An 18,671-nucleotide genomic window follows, 5' to 3' on the forward strand; every position below is an offset into this window, starting at 1 on the left:
GACAAAGAAGCTAAAAATATACAATGGAAAATAGAAAGCATCTTTAACAAATGGTGCTGGAATAACTGGATGCTGGCATATAGAAGAATGCGGATCGATCCATGTCTATCCCCATGCACAAAACTTAAGTCCAAATGGATCAAAGACCTCAACATAAATCCAGCCTTACTGAATGTCTTAGAAGAGAAATTGGGTGGCACACTTGAACGAAGTGGTACAGGAGACAGCTTCTTGAGCATAACACCAGTAGCACAGACAGTGAGATCAACAATTAATAAATGGGACCTCCTGAAACTGAGAAGCTTCTGTAAGGCAAAGGACACAGTCAGCAAGCAAAACGGCTGCCCACAAAATGGGAAAAAATATTCAGTAACCCCACATCTGACAGAGGGCTGATCTCAAAAATATACAAATAACACAAGAAGCAAGTTCCAAAACACCAAAGGGTCCAATTAAAAGTGGGCTACGGAACTAAATAGAGAATTTTCAATAGAGGAGTCTAAAATGGCTATGAGGCACTTGAGAAATTGTTCAACATCCTTAGTCATCTGGGAAATGCAAATCAAAACAACTCTGAGATACCATCTCACTCCTGTCAGAATGGCTAAAATCAAAAAAACCAATGAAAATTTATGGTGGAGAGAGGTTGTGGTGAAAGGGGAACATTCCTCTACTGCTGGTGGGAGTGCCAACTTGTACAGCCACTTTGGAAATCAGTATGGAGATTCCTCAGAAAAATGGGAATAAACCCACCACAAGACCCAGCAACTCAACTCTTAGGCATATATCCAAAAAATGCCCATTCATAAAAGGATGTCTGTTCCACTATGTCCATAGCAGCATTATTTATAATAGCCAGAAATTGGAAGCAACCTAGATGCCCCTCAACCAAAGAGTGGATAGAGAAAATGTGGTACATTTATACAATGGAATATTATATTCAGCAGAAAAAACAGTGGAATCCTGAATGAGGGTGTCAGTGAGGAGGCTTGGTAATATATTGAGCCTTGGGTAGTAGATCAGTATTTGTCCCGGGTATACAAATGGACTTTGGACTCCCATCCAACAATGTGAGGTGCACTCTCACCCTGAACTCTTGGGGGAGGGTCTAGGCTCTGCCCTGGATGAAATGACAGACTATGGACATCCCCATGGAAGACCTCACACCCTCCCTGGGGAAATGAGGGGATTTTGGGGGATGTTGGTGAGAGGGCACAGTAGGAGGGGAGGTAAAGGGAAAGTGACCTGGAATTGACATGTGAAGCAACCTTGTTTCTAATTAAATTTAAAAATAAAAAATACATATAAAAGTCTAGACTATGGTGTCTACCTCTGTCACTTTGAGGAGACCTGTAATTGTAAGCTCCCAAGAACATTTCATATTATTGTCTATTCCTTTAAGATTGGGTCAGTGGTTTACCTTGCCAGTAGTCCACCTCCCTACCTCTATCATCAAAGGAATAATCTGATTCACCTGAGGACATACTAAGGTACCTGGAGCATAGGTATAACATAATGAAGATTCTATCCTAGTCCCTCACATCAGCCCCTTCCTTAAGCAGGCAATCCCTCATGCCAGCCCCTCCCTCACAGAGGCTCCTCCCTCAGGCAGCCATTCCCTCAGGCAACTCCTCCCTCATGGTAGCCCCTCCTCAGGCATCACAGCAGCCATCCCTCAGGCAGGCCATCCCTCATGCCCTCCCCTCCCTCACAGGAGCTCCTCTCTCAGGAAGCCACTCCCTCAAGCAACTCCTCCCTCATGGTAGCCCCTCCTCAGGCAGCATATCCAACACAGCAACCCTCCCTCAGGCAGCTGCTCCATTTCTGCCACTTTAACTTTTCTTTCCTGATTAATAAAGGATATCTCTGTGAAAAAACATGTTTTGGTGTGGTTCTTGCCTAATCCTGGGTCCAAGAGGGGGCATGGATCTCCTTCCTTCCATGCCACACAAGAAGGGAACTTTACACTTGATCCTAGATGTTTCATACCTGTGCCATAGAGTGACAGCATTCAAAAAAGCCATATCCAATATTTTCATCCAGCCAAAACTTACCCAATATTCTAGGCTTAGAATAAGAAACACATCATGGAGACCAGAAACAGCTGACCTGCCAAGGGTTAGCTCTTGAATCGCAGACTGATGCCTGGGATTCCAGCATGGGAATGATGAAGACCCCCTGACTGGGGGTATCAATGAGGAGGCCTAGGTAATCTATTGAGCCTTGGGCAGTAGATCAGTATTTATCCCGAGTATACACATTGACTTTGGACACCCATCCAACAATGTGAGATGCACTCTCACCCTGTACTCTCGGGGGAGGGTCTAGGCCCTGCCCTGGATGAAATGACAGACTATGGACACCCCCAAGGAGGGCCTCACCCTTCCTGGGGAAATGAGGGGATATTGGGGGGGTGGCTGAAGCCACTGGAGGTGGGGAGGGAAACGGAGAGGGACCTGGAACTGACTTGTGAAGCAACCTTGTTTCTAATTTAAATTTAAATTTAAATAATAAAAAAGGAAAAAAATAGCAAAAAAAAAACACCTCATGGAGAACAAACGATCCACAGTTTTCTGCCTGATGCACTGCACAAAATGTTATTCCTAACCTCTAAACCCAACTGTTGACAGATCTTCCCTCTGCCCATAACAGAGATATAACCCAAGAAAATAAGGGCCCACATGTTAGCACAAAACACCAACAATATAAAAGATCAAGCTGGGACCTCCTCTCCAAACTGTAGCAGTCCTGTAGAAATGCACACGCATGAACTCCAGGACATAGAAGATAAGTAAAGATCATAAACTTCAGAAAATAAATCAAGGAGTTCAGAGAAAACACAATGAAGCAGCTCAATAAAATTAAGGACAAGGAGCAGAAAGATTGTAAACACCTGAGTGATGCCCAAGAAAACACGATCATAACACAGGTGGAGATTACAGAGACAATCCAAGATTTGAGACCAGAGTTCAGTAAGTGTGTACAAACATACAGACTCAAGCTGAAATGAAAGGGAATGGAAAAGCAAAATAGGTGATGTACAAAATTCAAATAAATGTTTTACAAGTACATTGAATCAAGCAGATATACAATATAAGGACTCAAATGAAGAGTACAGGATCTAGAACAAATAAGCAAATAAAGAGAAAACTAAGTACAAAAATTGCATTCATGAGATCCAGATCTTATAAGCCTATAGGATTTTAAAGACTTGTTAAGGAACTCCTATTTAATTATTCATTTATTTCCTTCTTTTGTTTTTTACTTATTTTTATTATGTAGACAGGGTTTAGCTACAAAGCCTCACTGGCCTGGAACTCATGTTACACATCAGGCTGCCTGCCTTGAATTAACAAAATCCAGTTATCTTTTCCTTTCAAGTGCTAGGATTCGAGGTGGGCTACACCACACTACTTGGGGATTGATTTTGTATTTTGAGAACACAAACAAATAATCTATAATATTCCTTTACATGAAACAATCAGTGCCTCAGCTGAGAGCAATCTGAATTCTGGAGAATGCATTGCTTCTATATCTCTGGCATACCCATGTTTCAAGGTGATTGCTGTTCTCAGGAGCCTGGGATTGAATTCTCAGTTCACCCTCCATGTCTCTCCTCTGAGGCTGGGGATATAGGGAGGGTGTCATGGTGTCTAATGAGAGACAGACACCTGAGGTAGGGCCATAATACCAAGGAGCAGGGGAAGCAGGGGCGTTGTCTGTGACTAAAAAGTGAGTACTGGGGAATCGATTTCTCTTCAGATTCTGTAATGCAGATCACATACACCCCTAGCCCATTGTGGTATCACTTGCTCCCCCATTCTTAATGGAATAGGATTCCTGCTGATCCCTGACATAGGAGAGGGCTCTCAGGAAATCATAAATCCTATTGTTCAGAGAGTAGCCAGGATGCTGATGCTGGTCACTACATAGCTGTCTCCATGGCTACCGTGAGATGATTTTTTTCTCAGGAGAAGAGTGACTCATGCATGTGTAGTGAATTCTGTAGATGTAGATGACATTGTGCTTCATATGGGAACTCTTGAAGATTTGCCTTTAGGATCTGGATATTGCTTTCTAACTACCAATGACAAATGTGTACAAACCACTCAAATATACAGTAGAATGAAGCACTGCTGTATTCACATGTGTGGAGGACCCCAGGAGGATTTCGGGTAATGGTTACCAGCTATGCCTTTGGAACATTAGGAACCCAGTGCTGGCATTTGTAGGTGGACTTTTCTTTCCTACCAGCCAGTACTCAAATAACCACACAGAGACTAGTTGTTAATTACAAGTGCTTAGGCTTGTTACTGGATACCTCTTACCTTTAAAATTAACCATATTTCTTATCTACACTCTGCCACCTGTTTCACTACATTTTTCTCAGTACAGCAAGTTCATCTTCTGTTTTCTCTTCATCTTCTCCTGACTCCCCAGATTCCTCCTCTTCCTTGCACTCTCTTTTTGTCTGTCAATCCTTCCTAACTTCTACTTGTCCAGCTCTCAGCCAGTCAGCTTTTATCAACCTAATCACAGAGACATATATGCACACAGTGTAAGGAAATATTCCACATTTCCGTTTTTGGCCAATTAAAAGGAAGGTTTTGACATTACCATTATAAAATTATGTACAACAAAGAGTTATAAAGGGAATTACAGGTACAATATGCAGTCCGTTTTCATTTGGTAAATTTAGAGAAAATACCATATTATCTTTATGAGGCTAAAATTATTTTTACTAATAAAACTTTTTATTATAACTAAGGAAAACCTGAAGTCTGATTATTTTGTCTTTAATTCCCTCAAAACCCCAAGAAGGATGTAATATTACCTAATGACAAGGACATCTGGCAACCTGGAGAATCAATCAAATTTCTTCAGTAATGTTGTGGCATTCAACTTTGACATACAGGCCTAAAATATCTAACAGATTTTTGAGAAGCAGGGAATTTTGAACAACTGTCCTACCTTCTCTTGGCAAGTTTGTCAGTCATTTTCTTTTGTGCCCTGCTGGTCCAGTTTGGACAGTAGCCTGTCTGCAATTGAGGAAAGGGCAGATTTTTGCACAGATGTCTAGCTTATGCTATAAAGAAAGCAAACTCGATATGGGAGTTCCTCTGATGCCCATCCAGAGAACAAGAGAAGGGAAGGCATACTTGTCAAGCAGCTGCTAGTGGACAAGTGTATGTCTCTAAATGGGCAGTTTTTCCTACAGAGGAATATAGGGCTGGGTGGAAGACTGGTTTATCCTTATTGTGTGTGCTGTGCTGTTACACACAGTCATGGGAACTGTATGTAGCAGAGAAATTATACTTCCATGAAAATAAACAGTAAAAATACCATACTCTCAACACACTTATTTCCAAGACCAGTAACATATATAAGTTATCTTTGAGTAGAAAGTTATAAAGTTAAAGGAGAGAGGAAATGGGGTGTGTAAACAGATATTGTGTTATCAGACTGGAAGACTCTTCCTGAGTTGGTCTCCATTTTCCACACAATCCAAAACAAATTTGATTTTGTGTGGATGCCTGATCTACATTTTTTTAAATAAAATTCAACTTTCCAAGCAAAGGAATATTCATTGAAAAAGAGGAAGAGTAAGGTATGAAGCTGAGATGCTCTATGAATACCGGCTCATTTGCATGGGAAACACTCAATGTGTGGTGATTGTGGCCCTCTGCAGGACAGGGGAAACTGCCTTTCCACAGTTGGTCACAGAAAGCAGGGCCTCTCCTTTCTGTCACCCCTCTGAGTGAGCCTCGCTTTCAAAATTAAAACCTACATCTTTTGAGACATGACTGATGATTATTTGTGTCTATTTTCATGTGCATGGTTATATTCATTAGTGATTTATATACAAGAACATGTGCAACATGTATACAGTTATTAGGAAATTTAAATGAAATGACCAGTGCTGTAGACGTATATCTTAAACGACTCAGGGAAATACAGAACTATGTGACCAACAGCAATCACAGTAACAGATAATTAGGACAATATCCCAAAGAATTCAATAGTAAAATGTACAATAAATCTCAAACTAATCACATCTTAAGGAAAACCAGAGGGCCACAGGAAACCACAGTCATTTTAAGGTTGTTCCATGTAGTAAAGTCACAATTGTGCATTATTCTAGACACATAAAAAGTTCAGGAAAACAGACCAAACATACTCAGGGAAGTGGATGAAAACTGATGAAGAGAAATCTCAGCTAGGAAAACTCAGTCATATGTAAATCATGGGATATGTAATGACCAAAGGCCTATATTGACAAAAATTTATCTCAACCCTCTGTGTTCACCAAATATAATATGGAAATTATCTCAAACAATAATAAATAATAAAAGTGATAAATTGCAAGGTACATTCATATGTGAAGATTTTCATATCTCTAAGAAGGGAAAGGAACTTTCCTTTCTCCATAAATCATTAAAAACCATAGCAGGGCTGACATGCTGCTCAGTGGGAGAACTTTGCTTGCATGCCCTACGCACTGGGTTGCAAGACCAACATCACTGCAAACCAACAAACAGAAAACCATAATGTCACACATAACAGTGAAACAGCAAGAGCTTTCCTTGTGAAAGTGAGCAATATTTCCTTTTGACATGTTTATTCATTCGGTGAGAAGAATAATTGACCTGTATGGTCACAGGGGAAGCAGTAATTTTGCCATTATTCATACTATCATTACTTATTTGAGTATAGTAGAAGAAATATAATATATGTATATTTATGAATGTACATTTACTCAATTGGAGGCATAGCTCAGTGGTAAAATGTTTGCCTAGTATGTATAAGGCCCTGGGTTCAAACCCCAGAATTGCAATAAAAATAAAATAGGGCAACCTCATCCAGGCCTTTTCTGCAACCTTCCATACTTATTCTGATCCCACAAACAGTACAGCAGCCTAGTCTGGCATTCCTGCCTTCATTGCAGAAGAGCTCAAGCTTGAGCAGTATCCTGCCTACCTACTCACCAAATCATAGGACTCTCTAATATATCTATCATTTCCGTTCAGACCTATCTACTCCCACACTCTCATCTTGAAACAGGAAACTGTCCTGTGTCTCATCCCAGTAAACTCTGTCATTTCCAACACCTACACCTATCACACCAACTCATCCAAATCATCTTCCCTTTAACCCCATCCTGCACCATCCTTCACAAACTCATAACTAAACTAAAATGGGCACATAACCAGGAATCAATTTTTATAGGAACAATATAAAAGTTCAACCCAGTATCCTCTTTCTGGAACCTAACTGTCTTAAAAATGCTTACCGATGAGAATTACATAGGTGAACTCCAGGACACAAAACTTAAAAGTAGTATCATAAACTTTCTCAAAGACTTCAAGGAACTGAGGAGAACCAAAGAAATATCTCAATGAAATCAACGAGAATGAGCTTAAAGAGAAACCACAGAAACTACACCAAATGAGCTTGAAACATGGAAAACTTTTAAAAATGGAGCACAGTAAAATTATGAATATAAGCATATATGAGGAGGGGGGAATGGCAAGTCAAGGGCATAGACCAGATCTTCAACTACTTCAGAGAAAACTTCCACAAATTAAGAATAGTTACACTCATCCAAACACAGTGAAAACACTGTACAGTAAATAGAGATGACCAGAAAAGAAGATGCCCAATGTGTATCATACATAAAACTTTAAGAATACACAGATAAGAATGTATATTGAAAGTTGTAATAGGAAAAACACACATCACATATGGAGGAAAACTATCAGAGCAGCAGCTGGTTTCTCAATGGAGTGAATAGCTTTGAGGAATACACTTTAATTCCCAAAATACTGTGACAGCCATATATACAACAATTGTGTATGGTATGATTGAAGGAGAAAGAAAAATTGCCTCCAGATATCTTTACACTCCAAAATATTTATATCCAACAAACCAAACATAAATAGAATAATCATTATCTAATAAATAATACAGGAGTGGGCATAGGAAGAAAATGAGAAACAAAATGGAAAACTACATTTATTAATACCCAAAATATCACCAAGAGCACAGAAATTAACACAAAAACAGCAATATGCTGATGTATTCCTGCAGAAATTGTGACCCATAAAAAAGATGTGTCTTCTAGACTCAAAGTCTAGATTAAAAGCATGTGTCATCTAACCACAACGTTTGGATCAAAAGCATGTTGTTTTCTGGCCTAAAGGTCTAGATCACAGGTATGCCATCCATTTCTTGATGATAGTTTATTTCAGATCTAGTCAACTTGACAACCAAGGATAGCCATCACAGGTCCCAATACTAAAAATGCTTATAAACTGGAACCCCCAATGCCCAAACCTTTCAGGTCCACACAAAATTTCATACCGGGCATCACAAACCACCACACTCTCCTACAATCTAGAGTGGAAACAGAAACAAAGGAACAAAAACCCACCCAACAAAGACAAAGCCAGATACCAGCACTTAGACATCATCCCAATCCTAAATGCCAAGACTCCAGCATAGAAACACAGCCAATAAGAGCCAGGATAATAAGTCTCCACCAGAGCCCAGCAACCCTACCACAGCAGACACTAAATGTAACAACACAGCTTAAAATCAAGAAAAAGACCTTAAAAAAGCCTTTGTGAATATTACAGAGTTCCCCAAGGAAGAAATGAATGAATTCATTAAAGAAATCAAAGACAACACAAACAGTGTAAGGAAATAATTGAAACTGTTCAAGAGTTGAAAATTAAAATAGAACCTATAAAGAAAACACAAACTGAGGGAACTACTCTGGAAATCAAAAGTTGAAGAGGACCTGCAGGGGTAAGCCTCACTAACAGACTACAGGAGATAGAACACACAATCATAAGTCCTGTAGGTACAATAGAATTCACAGATACATCTGTCAAACAAAATATTAAATCTAAAATCCTCTTGGTATGAAACATCTAGGAAATCTGGGACATTATGAAACAACCAAATTTAACAAGAATAGCAATGAAAGGAAAAGGATCCCAGATCAGTGCAAAGGCCCAGAAAATATTTTCAAGAAAATCTTGGAAGAAAAATTTTCTAACCTAAAGAAAGTGCTGCCCATCAAGGTACAAGAAGCACACAGAATACCAAATAGCCTGGAACGGCAAATACAATTTTTCTTAGCACATATTAGTCAATACACTATAGATACAGAACAAAAAACCCCAGAGTATTAAAACCTGCAAAAAAATACCAAATAAGACATATGAATTCACACCTAGTAGAATTACACGTGAATTCTCAATGGAAACTCTAAATACCAGAAGGGTCTCCACAGATGTTCTACAGCCTCTAAGGGACCATCGGCACCAGTACAAATCATTGTAATCATCAAAAACATTCAATAAACATAGATGTATATAAGGACATCACCACCCCAGTAGCCTAATCTCTGGTTCTAGCCACGGGACTAGACTGGGTGCCTGTGCTTGGAGTCTACCATTGTGGCTTCCATCCCAGTGATGGGAACGAAGGCACCATAGTCTCTTGCACCACCCACGGAACCAGGTAAATCAGGTTGCCTTTCCGGACTGCCTGTCTGGACCTTGCCTCTGCCACTGAGGATTCCATCCCGGCAGGAGCAGCAGGAGCCAAGGTATCATAGTTTCCTGCTCCACCCACGGAACTAGGACTAGACAGGCTGCAGGTGCTTAGGGACTGCCACTACGGCTTCTATCCCAGAGGCAGGAGCAAACTCAGCCCAGAATCCTAGTCTACTGCTTCACCAACGTTACAAAGACTATTAGGACCTGTCTCCAGGCCACACTCCTGTACTTGGGGTATACCACTGGGGCTCCAATCCACCCCAATTGGATCCAAAGCACCCCAGCATCCTAGTTCATTTTTTCCACCCAGAGACCAGGAAGTGGAGAGCTACCAAAACAGTGAACTTGCCTACACCCACCAGAAGGGAACTCTGCTCCCATACCTACCAGGAGAGAAAGAGGCACTGTTGGTACACACTGCAATGACAGACGGGAAGGAGACAATATAAAAACACAAGAAGCGAAAGTAAAATCAATATAACACCACCACAGTCCAGAGACCCTATACCAATAAGACTGGAACACCCCAACACAAATGCACCAGAAGAGAATGACATAAAAAACAACTTCATGGAAATGATAGAGGCCCTCAAAGAGGATATGAGAAAATACCTTAAAGAGATGGAAGAAAAATCAATCAAAAATTCAAGAAATGGAGCAAAAGACAAAGCAAAAAATTGCAAGAAACAATTCAAACAGTTCAAGGGCTGAAATCTGAAATAGAAACAATAATAAAACACAGTCTGAAGGAATGTTGGAAATAGAAAAGCTGGGCAAATGGTCAGGTACTACAGATGCAAGCATGAGACTGATCAAGACCCACTGAATGTGGGTTTCAGTGAGGAAGCCTAGGTAATCTATTGAGCCTTGAGTAGTAGATCAATATCTATCCTGGGTCTACAAATGGACTTTGGGCTCTGATCCAACAATGAGAGATGCACTCTCACCCTGGACTCTTGGGAGAGGATCTATGGACACCCCCGTGGAGGGCTTCACCCTCCCTGGGGAAATGAGGGGATATTGGGTGCATTGGTGGGAGGGCATGGGAGGAGGGGAGGGAAAGAGAGAGGGACATGGAATTGACATGTGAAGCAACCTTGTTTCTAATTTAAATTTAAATTTAAAAATAAAATATAAAAAGGGGCCAGAAAACATTCAACAAAATAATAGAAAAAAGCATTTCCAACCTAAAGAAAGACATGCCAATGAAGGTGCAAGAAGCTTACAGAACACCAAATAGAGTGGTAACCCCCCAAAATCTCCTGGACACATAATAATCAAGACCCCAAACATACAGACTAAAGAAAGAATATTAAGAGAAGCTAGGAAAAAAGGCCAAGTTACATATAAAGGCAAAATTATCAGAATTACACCTGACTTCTCCATGGAAACTTTGAAAGCCAGAAGTTCCTGTATAGATATTCTACCAACATTAAGAGACCACTGATGCCAGCCAAGACTACTATACCCAGCAAAGCTTTCAATCAATATAGATGGAAAAAACAAGATATTTCATGCCAAAACCAGATTTAAACAATACATAATATCTACTAACACAGCCTTACAGAGAATTCTGGAAGGAAAACTCCAACCCAAGGAAGTTAAGCACAACCAGAAAAACATAGACAATAGATAATCCCACTTTAACAACAGGCAAAAGAAAAAGTGGTAGAAATCCACATACAATTTCACCAAAAACAACCATTCTAAAATAATAAAGAATGAGCTATCAATGGTCATTAATTTCCCTCAATATTAATGGACTTAACTCGCCCATAAAAAGACACAGGTTAACAGAATGGATTGGAAGACAGAATCCATCCTTCTGCTGCATACATGAAACACACCTCAGCTTCAAATACAGACGTTATTTCAGAGTTAAGGGTTGGGAAAAGATTTTCCAATCAAATGGACCCAAGAAATAAGTGGGGGTAGCAATCCTAATATCTAACAAATTAGACTTTAAAATAAAATCAATCAAAAGCAATGAAGGAGGGTAGTTCATACTCATCACAGGAGAAATCAACCTAAATGAAGTCTCAATTCTGAACATCTAGGTCCCAAATACAAAAGCACCCACGTTCATAAAAACCATTACTGGAAATCAAAGCACATATAAAACCTCACACACTTGTAGTGGGAGACTTCAACACCCCACTCTCACCACTAGACAGGACCACAAGCCAGAAACTTATCAAGGATACGAAGGACCTAATAGATGTTATGACCCAATTGAGTTTAACAGACATCTATAGAACACTCCATCCAAACACAAAAGAATATACTTTCTTCTCACCTCCACACAGAACCTTCTCAAAAAACGACCACATACTTGGCAACATAGCAGACATCAACAGGAATAACTCCACGAATCTTAACAGAATATCATGCCTTAAAGTGAGAATTCAACAATAACACAAATGGCAGAAACCCTGCAAACTCATGGAAATTGAATAATCCACAATTGCACCACTCCTGGGTCAAGCAAGAAATTAAATACTTCCTAGAATTCGATGAGAATGAAAACACAGCATACCCAAAACTATGTCACACTTTGAAAGCAGTATTAAGAGGAAAGTTCATAACAATAAGTGCCCACATGAAGAAACTGGAGAATAGTCACACTAGAGAATTAACAGTACAACAGAAAGCTCTAGAACAAAAGGAAGCAAACTCATCCCCAAGGAGCAGACACCAAGAAATAATTATAATGAGGGCTGAAATCAATAAAGTAGAAACTAGGAAAACCATACAAAGAATCAATGTAACAAAGAGTTGGTTCTTTGATAAAATCAACAAGATAGACAAAACTTTATCCAAACTTACCAAACAGCAGATTATGAACATGGAAAGTAACAAAATCAGAAATGAAAAGGGACACATAGCAACAGACAGTGAGGAAATCCAGAGAACCATCAGGTCAAATTTTGAAAAGCTGTAATCCACAAAATTTGAAAATTTAAAGGAAATGGACAATTTTCTCGATAAATATCATTTACCAAAATTAAATCAAGAACAAATAAGCAATCTAAATAATCCTGTAACACATAAGGACATAGAAGTCATCAAATTCTTCCAACCAAAAAAAGCCCAGGGACAAATGGCTTCAGTGCAGTATATTACCAGACATTCAAATAACAGTTTATACCAATTCTCCTCAAAGTATTATTTTATTTCAATTTATTTTTGCTAGTCATGATTGGTTCTATCTTATGGCTACCCAGCTAGTGGCTCCCAGACCTAGGTTCCTACATTCCTAGGAAGTAGAATTCGTTTCTCTCTCAATGTGTGGGTTTCAATATGAACCAGTCATTGGTTGGCCACTCTCACATGTTCTGTGCCACATTTACTCCCACATATCTTACAGGCAATACAGACTGGGTTGAAGTTTTGTGGTTGGATTGGTGTTCCAGTCCCCCCAATGGAAGCCTTGCCTCATTAAGGAAGTTGGCCACTTCAGGCCTCTGTATACTACATTACTAGGACTCCTCTTTAGAGTCACCCTAATTGGTTGCACGTAGTTTCCACTGCACAGTTTTCCACATTGGACATCAAATGCTCCCCATTTCCAGTCAACTCTCCCTACATTCTTTCCTTCTGTCCCTCCTTCCTCATCTGATACCTCCTGCTCTCATCCTCATCTGACTCCGTTTCACCTGTAAATTCTATTTTATTGTCCCTTCCCAGTGAGATCCATGCCTCCCCCTTAAGCCCACATTTGATGCAGCATCATTATCCTTTATTTTACAACTAAATCCTCTTATGAGTGAGTATATACCATGTTTGTCTTTCTGGGTCGCAGACACCTCAGTCTGGATGCTTTTTCCTACTTCCATCCATTTGTCTTCAAATTTCATTTGTTGTAAAGCTGCTGAGAAATACTCCACTGTGTAAATATTCCACAATTTTCATAACATCTAGTTTTTTTAGTTTCTGACTGCTGTGATGAAACCCCTATGAACATAGTTGAGCAAGTGTCTAGTGGTAATGTGTAGTACCCTTAGTGGTATAGCTACTTACTGAGGTAGATCAACTCCTAAGTTTCTGAGAAACACCCATACTGATTTATTTAGGGGCTATGTAAGATTTTAGTCTCCATATCAGTGGAGGTTTGTTCACCTTGTTCCACATACACAGAAACAAGAGCTCTCACATGTGTTATTAACCTTAACCTTACTGAGAAGTATAAGACGGAATCTCAGAGTCAGTTTGATTTGCCTTTCTTAGAAGGCTAAGGATGTTGATCATTTAAGTGTTCTCAGTTTTTTAAGATTCTTCTGTTGGGAATTCTCTGTTCATATCTTCTAACCCATTTTAAAGTAGATCATTTGGTTTGTTCATGTCTAGGTTCTTTTCTTCATTATATATTTTTGATATTAGACATTGTTGGATATGGAGTTGATGAAAATATTTTATGATTCTAATGGTGGCCATTTTCCCCCTAGCAGTGTCGCTTGTCTTACAGATGATTTTCAATTTCATGAGGCTCCATTTATAATTTGCTGATTTTAGTGCGTGCATTACTGGAGCTATTTTCAGGATGTTGTCTCCTGTGTCAATGGGCTATTCCCCACTTTCACTTCTATCACGTTCAGTGTATGTTGTTTGATGTAGAGGCCTTTGTTCCTCTTGAACTTATGTTGTGTTCAGAGTATTGTGTCTTCCAGGAAAAGTCTTTGCCCACATCTGTGGCAATAAATTATTTAGGATTTACAAAACCTTGCCTGAGGATTCAGAAAACAACATCAGCCACAAGATATAGAGATCATACAGTGGTAATTCACACTTTTAATCTCAGCAGTCAGAAACTAGGACTTGGAGGTACACACCTTTATTGCTAAGACTCATGATTAAGAGGTAGTAGAATCTCTGTGAGTTCAACCTCACCCAAGTCTACACAAGATTGATCCAGGTCTAAAGAGAAACAACTCACACAAAGGTGACCTCAGCTTCTGGGATCACATATGTTTAATTCCAGCACAAGTGAGTCATAAAAGACAGGAGCAGGGTCTTCAGTGGACAGTATCACTCATTCATTCTCCAGCCACACTGAGGACAGGAGGACATTGAAGGCTCAGGATTCTGCAGCCACACTGAAGAGTGGCTTCAGCCTCAGGTTTGGGAGAGCTCATGATTCAGCCATATCAGTTTGAGGTAGAGCCAGAACTGACAATTTGCTTTTATGAACCTCTGTTTGAAGCTTGTACCCCAATATCTGTCTCTGTGCTTTTTATTTTTCATATTACACACACCAGCTCTCCCTTCCCATGTCCATTCACAGGCACTACCACAGTTTGAGTCTAGGAACACAACAATTCAGCTTTCTCCATCTACTGGTATTTTGTCCTTTTTTCTGTGTTCTGTATTTTTGTAGTGACAATCATAGGGACACACTTCTAGAAACCTCCATTATATCCTGGAATTCCCACTGGAAAAGCATGGCCAGAATCTAGAGTATGATTTTCCTCTACTGCAAAGTCATCCCTGACTGCACAAGTCCTGTTCAACGATTTTACACTAAAGACGGTTCTCTGATATATCCCCAACACTGGGTTCTTCATGTGCCAAAGTCATAGGTAATAACCACAATCCGTGATCCTCCTGGGGTCCTCCACTCATGTGGATACAGCACTGCTTACACTCTACTGTATATTTGACTGCTCTGTGCATATCTGTCATTTACATAATGTTAGTTAGAAAACAATATCCTGATCCTAAAGGCAAATCTTCCAGAGTTCCTGTATGAAGCACGACGTCATCTGCAATACAGAATTTACCACTCTTGTGTGAGTCACTCTTTTCCTGAAAGAAAATCATCACATGGTAGCCATGGAGACAGCTCTGCAGTGACCAGCATCAGCATCCTGGCTACTCTCTGAACAATAGAATGTATGATTTCCTGAACACCCTATTCCCGTAAGAAGTGGGGAGCCATTGATACCACAATGACCTTGGAGTATATGTGATCTGCACCACAGTATATGTAGAGACATCTGTTGGGGAAATCCTGTGTATATATCAATAAAGCACTGTTGGCCAATAGGGAACCAAGATAGGTGTGACTAGGAGTCCAGGAAGACTCTTGCAAGGAGAAACACAGGGAGTCAAGTTGTAACAGCCATAGGGATAAGAATCCCGGAAAGTTCTCTGGTAAGAGAAATACTTAGATTAACAATTATGGGACAAATACTTAAGTCAGAGCTAGCCAGTAAGAAACAAGCAAGGCCAACAGCTTCATAATTAATATAGTCACCTGTGTGTTTATTTGGACTGATGCGGCTCTTGAATCAGGCTTGTGGGAAGGCTGGTCTTTACAGACATCCATTCCTCAGCACTCAGTCACTGTTGAGGTTTGTCTCATGCTGATCCCTCTCTCCTTCCCTGCTCTTTGTCACTGTGGACCTAAATCAGGTGTCTGTCTCTCATTAGCCACCAGGCCACCCTTCCTATATCCCCAGCCTCAGAGCATAGGCATGGAGGGTGAACTGAAAATTCAATCCCAGGCTCCTGAGAACAGCAAGCACCTTGAAACACCGGTATGCCAGAGATACAGAAGCAATGCATTCCCCAGAATTCAGAGCGCTGTCAGCTGAGAACTTTTTGTTGCATGTAAAGTAGTATTATTGAGTATTTGTGTGTGTTCTCAAAATACAAAATACAAAATTGATGCCTCACTCATCAACTTACAAGGCAGTCCCAAGTTGTGTGGTGTAGCTCATCTCTAATCGCAGCACTTCTGAGGCAAAGATAAGTGGGTTTATTAATTCGAGGCAGGCAGTCTGGTCTATAGAGTGAGTTCTAGGAGAGTGAGGCTTCATAGTGAAATCCTGTGTAAATACATGAAAACGGCAGAAAAACGTAGAAAGAAGGAAAGAAAGAAATAAATTTTATAAGTAGTGTACTCTTCAGAAGTAATAAGGATTCTATGGTATCATAAGAGAGGCTCATGAATAAGATTGGTGACCTTATAATGGTCACAAGGAGGATAGCCTGCTCTCCTCGCTCCATCCTCTTCTGTGGTGATACATTAAGCTAGCCAAGGAGAAGTGTAAGAAAACTTTCACCAGAACTCATCCATGCTTTACCCTGCTCATAGAGTCAGACTTTCCAGATAGAGTAAACTTTTTGTGCATAAGATATCATTCTTATGAATTATTTATGGTAACACAAAGAAGATATGTGTGCTCTGAGTAAAGGTGAGCTACCTGGCTTTGTAATTTCATTCTGTAAATGTGTAGATCTGCCACACAGGATGAAGCAGCTGTCACAATCCAGGGAAATTCAGATTTGTCACATCGTGCAGGGCCCAGAGACTGACTTACCCAGAGCCGTGATATAATACTGATGTCAGACATGCATACACCTACTGACATCATTGCCTATGCTAGCTCTGAAGAATAGGAGTAAGTGCAACAGCAGCATGAAAGCCAAAATAATTCTTTTATACATCTGCATCCAGGAGGTGGGTTTGTATTATGCAGATGAACAAGGAGAAAGGTTTAGCCAATCTCTGAAGGAGGTCTCTGTAAGGGATCTTAGGCTGCAATCATCTTAGAAGATGAAACATTTTACTAAGCCCTGTTCACATTGTCAACACTTGAAGTCAGATCTTTGAAGAAGGTTTTGCCATCCCTCTGCCCTGACCTGAGGAAGGTTTTGCCAATCCCTATTGGTCTAAGGCATTGGGATACATGATATAGCCATGCTCGTGTCAAATGCACATTCACTGGGGGCTTCCTTCACTCCCACACAAGTTAATGGATGTTCAGTCTCTGCTGCAGTCACATACACTATTCAGATTGTCAGGGATAGGAAGAGTTGACTGCTGTTGGAAACATTTCTTCAAGACACTATATCTAATGGTCAAAATACTAACACATAGGAAAGGACTCAGGCTTTGAGATTCTCTGATCCACAACTTTAAAATTCTAAAATGTTTTCCTTATTTCTCAAGGCAAAGGAGGATCCCATTTTAAAGTTTGCTTATGATGTACAGGGGATTGCAGAGCTTGCCAACCATGCATAATTATCTGGGTCTGCTCTCTAACACTACTACCAATATCAGGAAAGGAAAAGCTTAAAAATGAAGAGGAGGGAAGAGGAGGACATGAGAGAGCAGGAAGATTGAATAGAGGGAGCCATTATATCTTTATAGAGAAGTCTGGAACTAGGTAAATGTCCAGAGATCTACAAAGTAGATGCTAAGTAAAAATGTAAGCAATATTAGAGAGGGTACCTAAAATGTTCTTCCCCTATATTGAGATTGATGACTACTTTATATGCCATCCTAAAGACTTCATCCATTAGCTGATGGAAGCAGAAGCAGATATGCACAGCTAAACACTAACCTGAACTCTGGAATCCAGTTGCAGACAGGGAGGAGTGATGAGCAAAGGCATCAAGACAAGTTTAGAGAACCCCACAGGGAGAGCTGACCTGACAAAGGGGGAGCACATGGACCCCAGCCCCATAGCTTGGAAAACAGCATAGGACCGATTCACCCCTCTGAACAAGGATGTGAGTTTTTAGGTGTGGGCAATCTATGGGGCCTCTAGTAGTGGATGATTTTTTATCCCTAGTCCACGAATGGATTTTGGGAGCCCACTCCACATAGAGGGATACTCTATCAGGCTAGACAAGTGGGATAGGGTCTAGGCCATGCTCCAAATGATGTGACAGTCTTTGAAGATGCCCATGGAAGGCCTCAACCTCCCTGGGGAGCATAAAGGGGTGGAATAAGGGAAAAGAGGAGGAGGGGCGGGAGAGTGAACTGGTATTGACACATGAAACAAGCCTGTTTCTAATTTAAATAATAAAAGAAAAAATAGTTATCATCATAGATTGCATAGGAGTGTCAATATAGACTTACTTTTGTTAGAAAAAATGAAGAGGATAACAGCTGATATGCCACAATCTCAGGATGGAAAACAGCAGTGATATGATGTTAAAGCCACCAAAACTAGCTGAGTCGGTAACACTCAGGTGAGCAATCCACCAATATGCTCTCTAGAACACATTTATAGAATTTCCCCTCTTTTAGCACCATCCATATTCCCTGCGAATCACTCATCCTTGGGGGCTTGTTTGGATCCCATGGCACAATGC

This window comes from Mesocricetus auratus, unplaced genomic scaffold, assembly GCF_017639785.1.
Source record: "Mesocricetus auratus isolate SY011 unplaced genomic scaffold, BCM_Maur_2.0 Super-Scaffold_100003, whole genome shotgun sequence".
NCBI lineage: Eukaryota > Metazoa > Chordata > Mammalia > Rodentia > Cricetidae > Mesocricetus > Mesocricetus auratus.